The sequence below is a fragment of the Triticum aestivum genome, chromosome 2B, assembly GCF_018294505.1.
Source record: "Triticum aestivum cultivar Chinese Spring chromosome 2B, IWGSC CS RefSeq v2.1, whole genome shotgun sequence".
Classification (NCBI taxonomy): Eukaryota; Viridiplantae; Streptophyta; class Magnoliopsida; order Poales; family Poaceae; genus Triticum; species Triticum aestivum.
In genome coordinates, this window is record NC_057798.1 from 499,809,983 (window position 1) to 499,816,242 (window position 6,260).

Genomic DNA, 6,260 nt, shown 5'->3' on the forward strand with positions numbered 1-6,260 from the left:
AATGATATTGGCCATATCATGTCACTATTTGATTGCATGTGATGTTTATCATGTTTATGCATCTTGTTTGCTTAGGACGACGGTAGTAAATAAGATGATCCCTTACAAAATTTCAAGAAGTGTTCTCCCCTAACTGTGCACCGTTGCTACAGTTCGCCGCTTCTAAGCACCACGTGATGATCGGGTGTGATGGATTCTTACGTTCACATACAACGGGTGTAAGACAGTTTTACACAGCGAAAACACTTAGGGTTAACTTGACGAGCCTAGCATGTGCAGACATGGCCTCGGAACACGGAGACCGAAAGGTCGAGCATGAGTCGTATGGTAGATACGATCAACATGAAGATGTTCACCGATGATGACTAGTCCGTCTCACGTGATGATCGGACACGGCCTAGTTGACTCGGATCATGTGATCACTTAGATGACCAGAGGGATGTCTATCTAAGTGGGAGTTCATAAGATGAACTTAATTATCTTGAACATAGTCAAAAAGTTTTTGCAAATTATGTCGTAGCTCGCGCTTTAGTTCTACTGTTTAAGATATGTTCCTAGAGAAAATATAGTTGAAAGTTGATAGTAGCGATTATGCGATCAGTAGAAAGCTTATGTCCTTAATGCACCGCTCAGTGTGCTGAACCCCAACGTCGTTTGTCGATGTTGCGAACATCGGACATACACGTTTTGATAACTACGTGATAGTTCAATTAAATGGTTTAAGTAGAGGCACCAAAGATGTTTTCGAAACGTCGCGGAACATATGAGATGTTTCGAGGGCTGAAATTGGGATTTCAGGCTCGTGCCCACGTCAAGAGGTATAAGACCTCCGACGATTTTCTTAGCCTGCAAACTAAGGGAGAAAAGCTCAATCGTTGAGCTTGTGCTCAGATTGTCTGAGCACAACAATCACTTGAATCGAGTGGGAGTTGATCCTCCAGATGAGATAGTGATGTTTCCCCAAAGTCATTGCCACCAAGCTGCTAGAGCTTCGTGATTAACTATAACATATCAGGGATAGATATGATGATCCTTGAAATATTCATGATGTTTGACACCGCGAAAGTAGAAATCAAGAAGGAGCATCAATTGTTGATGGTTGGTGAAACCACTAGTTTCAAGAAGGGCAAGGGAACGAAGGGATACTTCATGAAACGGCAATTCAGCTGCTGCTCTAGTGAAGAAACCCAAGGTTGAACCCAAACCCGAGACTAAGTGCTTCTGTAATAAGGGGAACAACCACTGGAGCAGCATTACCCTAGATACTTGGTAGATGAGGAGACTAGCTAAAGGTGAGCTGACGATATATGTTGGAAGTGTTTCCAAGGTTGATATGATCAAGCATCGCACGCTCCCTCTACCACCGAGATTGGTGTTTGCGTTGAGCATAGACATGATTGGATTATGTCTATCGCAATACGGTTATTCATTTAAGGAGAATAATGGTTACTCTATTTTTGAATAATACCTTCAATGGTCTTGCACCTAAAGGAATGGTTTATTGAATCTCGGTCGTAGTGATACACATTTTCATGCCAAAAGATATAAGATAGTAATGATAGTACCACTTACTTGTGGCACTGCCATGTAAGTCATAATGGTATAAAACGCATGAAGAAGCTCCATGTTGATGGATCTTTGGACTCACTCGTTTTTGAAAAGTTTGAGACATGCGAACCATGTCTATTGGTGTATATGCATGAAGAAACTCCATGCAAATGGATCGTTCGGACTCACTTGATTTTGAATCACTTGAGATATGCAAATCATACCACATGGGCAAGATGACTGAAAAGCCTCATTTTCAGTAAGATGGAACAAGATAGCAACTTGTTGGAAGTAAGACATTTTGATGTGTGCAGTCGAATGAGTGCTGAGGCATGCAGTGAATATCATTATGTTCTTACTTCACAGATGATTCGAGTAAATGTTGAGTATATTTACTTGATGAAACACAAGTCTGAATTATTGAATGGTTCAAGTAATTTCAGAGTGAAGTAGCAGATCACTGTGACAAGAGGATAAAATGTCTATGATATGATCATAGAGATGAATATCTGAGTTACGAGTTTTGGCACACAATTAAGACATTGTGGAAATTGTTTCGCAATTAATACCGCCTGGAACATCATAAATGTGATGGTGTGTCCGAACATCATAGTTGCACCCTATTGGATATGGTGCGTACCATGATGTCTCTTATCGAATTACCACTATCGTTCATGGGTTAGGCATTAGAGACAACCACATTCACTTTAAATAGGGCACCACGTAATTCCGATGAGATGACACCGTATGAATTATGGTTTAGAGAAACCTAAGTTGTCGTTTCTTAAAAGTTTGGGGCTGCGACGCTTATATGAAAAAGTTTCAGGTTGATAAGCTCGAACCCAAAGCGGATAAAATGCATCTTCATAGGAAACCCAAAACAGTTGGGTATACCTCCTAATTCAGATCCGAAAGCAATATGGATTGTTTCTAGAATCGGGTCCTTTCTCGAGGAAAAGTTTCTCTCGAAAGAATTGAGTGGGAGGATGGTGGAGACTTGATGAGGTTATTGAACCGTCTCTTCAACTAGTGTGTGACAGGGCACAGGGAGTTGTTCCTGTGGCACCTACACCAATTGAAGTGGAAGCTTATGATATTGATCATGAAACTTCGGATCAAGTCACTCCCAAACCTCGTAGGATGACAAGGATGTGTACTACTTCAGAGTGGTACGTAATCCTGTCTTGGAAGTCATGTTGCTAGACAACAATGAACCTACGAGCTATGGAGAAGCGATGGTGGGCCCGGATTCCGATAAATGGCTCAAGGCCATAAAACCCGAGAGAGGATCCATGTATGAAAACAAAGTGTAGACTTTGGAAGAACTACTTGATGGTCGTAAGGCTGTTAGGTACATATGGATTTTGAAAGGAAGACAGACAATGATGGTAAGTGTCACCATTGAGAAAGCTCGACTTGTCGTTAAGATGTTTTTCGACAAGTTCAAGGAGTTGACTACGATGAGACTTTCTCACTCGTAGCGATGCTAAGAGTCTGTTGGAATTATATTAGCAATTACTGCATTATTTATGAAATCTTGCAGATAGGATGTCAAAACATTGTTTCCTCGACGATTCTTGAGGAAAGGTTGTATGTGATACAACCGGAAGGTTTTTGTCTATCCTGAAATATGCTAATAAGTATGCAAAGCTCCAGCAATCCTTCTGAGGACTGGAGTGAGCATCTCGGAGTTGGAATGTATGCTTTGATGATGATCAAAGATTTTGGGTGTATACAAAGTTTATGAGAAACTTGTATTTCCAAAGAAGTGAGTGGGAGCACTATAGAATTCCTGATGAGTATATGTTGTTGAAATATTAATGATCATAAATGACGTAGAATTTCTGGAAAGCATATAGGGTTATTTGGAAAGTGTTTTCAATGGAAAACCTGGATTAAGCTACTTGAACATTGAGCATCAAGATCTATAAGGATAGATCAAAACGCTTAATAGTACTTTCAAATGAGCACATGCCTTGACGTGATCTTGAAGGTGTTCAAGATGGATCAGTCAAAGAAGGAGTTATTGCCTGAGTTGTAAGGTACGAAGTTAAGACTTAAAGCTCGACCACGGCAGAATAGAGAGAAAGGACGAAGGTCGTCCCCTATGCTTAAGACGTAGGCTCTTCAGTATGCTATGCTGTGTACCGCACCTGAAGTGTGCCTTGCCATGAGTCAGTCAAGGGGTACAAGAGTGATCCATGAATGGATCACATGACAGCGGTCAAAGTTATCCTTAGTAACTAGTGGACTAAGGAATTTTCTCGATTATGGAGGTGGTAAAAGAGTTCGTCGTAAAGGGTTACGTCGATGCAAGCTTAACACCTATCCGTATAGCTCTGAGTAGAGATACCGGATACGTATAATGGAGCAACAATTTAGAATAGCTCCAAGTAGAACAGTTATTTGGAATAGCTCCAAATAGAACGTGGTAGCTGCATCTAGGAGATGACATAGAGATTTGTAAAGCACACACGGATCTGAAAGGTTCAGACCCGTTGACTAAAACCTCTCTCACAAGCAAAACATGATCAAACCCCAGAACTCATTGAGTCTTAATCACATGATGATGTGAACTAGTTTAATGACACTAGTAAACTCTTTGGATGTTGGTCACATGGTGATGTGACCTATCAGTGTTAATCACATGGTGATGTGAACTAGATTATTGACTCTAGTGCAAGTGGGAGATTGTTGGAAATATGCCCTAGAGGCAATAATAAATTGATTATTATTATATTTCCTTGTTCATGATAATCGTTTATTATCCATGCTAGAATTGTATTGATAGGAAACTCAGATACATGTGTGGATACATAGACAACACCATGTCCCTAGTAAGCCTCTAGTTGACTAGCTCGTTAATCAATAGATGGTTACAGTTTCCTGACCATGGACATTGGATGTCGTTGATAATGGGATCACATCATTAGGAGAATGATGTGATGGATAAGACCCAATCCTAAGCCTAGCACAAGATCATGTAGTTCGTATGCTAAAGCTTTTCTAATGTCAAGTATCATTTCCTTAGACCATGAGATTGTGCAACTCCCGGATACCGTAGGAGTGCTTTGGGTGTGCCAAACGTCACAACGTAACTGGGTGGCTATAAAGGTACACTACGGGTATCTCTGAAAGTGTCTGTTGGGTTGGCACGAATCGAGATTGGGATTTTGTCACTCCGTGTAAAACGGAGAGGTATCTCTGGGCCCACTCGGTAGGACATCATCATAATGTGCACAATGTGACCAAGGGGTTGATCACGGGATGATGTGTTACGGAACGAGTAAAGAGACTTGCCGGTAACGAGATTGAACAAGGTATCGGTATACCGACGATCGAATCTCGGGCAAGTACCATACCGCTAGACAAAGGGAATTGTATACGGGATCGATTGAGTCCTTGACATCGTGGTTCATCCGATGAGATCATCGTGGAACATGTGGGAGCCAACATGGGTATCCAGATCCCGCTGTTGGTTATTGACCGGAGAACATGTCGGTCATGTCTGCATGTCTCCCGAACCCGTAGGGTCTACACACTTAAGGTTCGATGACGCTAGGGTTATAAAGGAAGCTTGTATGTGGTTACCGAATGTTGTTCGGAGTCCCGGATGAGATCCCGGACGTCACGAGGAGTTCTGAAATGGTCCGGAGGTAAAGATTTATATATAGGAAGTCCTGTTTCGGCCATCAGGACAAGTTTCGGGGTCATCGGTATTGTACCGGGACCACCGGAAGGGTCCCGGGGGCCCACCGGGTGGGGCCACCTGCCCCGGGGGGCCACATGGGCTGTAGGGGGTGCGCCTTGGCCTACATGGGCCAAGGGCACCAGCCCCTAGAGGCCCATGCGCCAAGATATAGGAAAAAGGGGAGAGTCCTAAAGGGGGAAGGCACCTCCGAGGTGCCTTGGGGAGGATGGACTCCTCCCCCCCTCTTAGCCGCACCCCTTTCTTGGAGGAAGGGGCAAGGCTGCGCCTCCCCCCTCTCCCCTGCCCCTATATATAGTGGAGGGGAGGGAGGGCATCCATACCTGAGCCCTTGGCGCCTCCCTCCCTCCCGTGACACCTCCTCCTCTCCCGTAGGTGCTTGGCGAAGCCCTGCAGGATTGCCACGCTCCTCCATCACCACCACGCCGTTGTGCTGCTGCTGGATGGAGTCTTCCTCAACCTCTCCCTCTCTCCTTGCTGGATTAAGGCGTGGGAGACATCGTCGAGCTGTACGTGTGTTGAACGCGGAGGTGCCGTCCGTTCGGCACTAGGATCATCGGTGATCTGAATCACGACGAGTACGACTCCATCAACCCCGTTCACTTGAACGCTTCCGCTTAGCGATCTACAAGGGTATGTAGATGCACTCCCCTTTCTACTCGTTGTTGGTCTCTCCATAGATAGATCTTGGTGTTACGTAGGAAATTTTTTGAATTTCTGCTACGTTCCCCAACACCCATAACGGCCAAATTTGAAGGGGAACAAGAAGTACATTTAATCCTGATGAAAGGTGGTCTTCGCCTGCAAAGCCTCTGAGCGGGACGTCATGGTGGGCTCGGCGATAACATCCATCCTGCTGTTCTGGCGGTCTTGGTCTCCTTGCACGCAAATGGCAACCTTTGGCTGATTTCTTGGGACTCCACACCTACGCTTTCCTACTTTGCACCAAAGAGGAAACCTGCTGTATTGCGCCCGCTGGCGCGCGCCTGACCTTGGTCGTCAT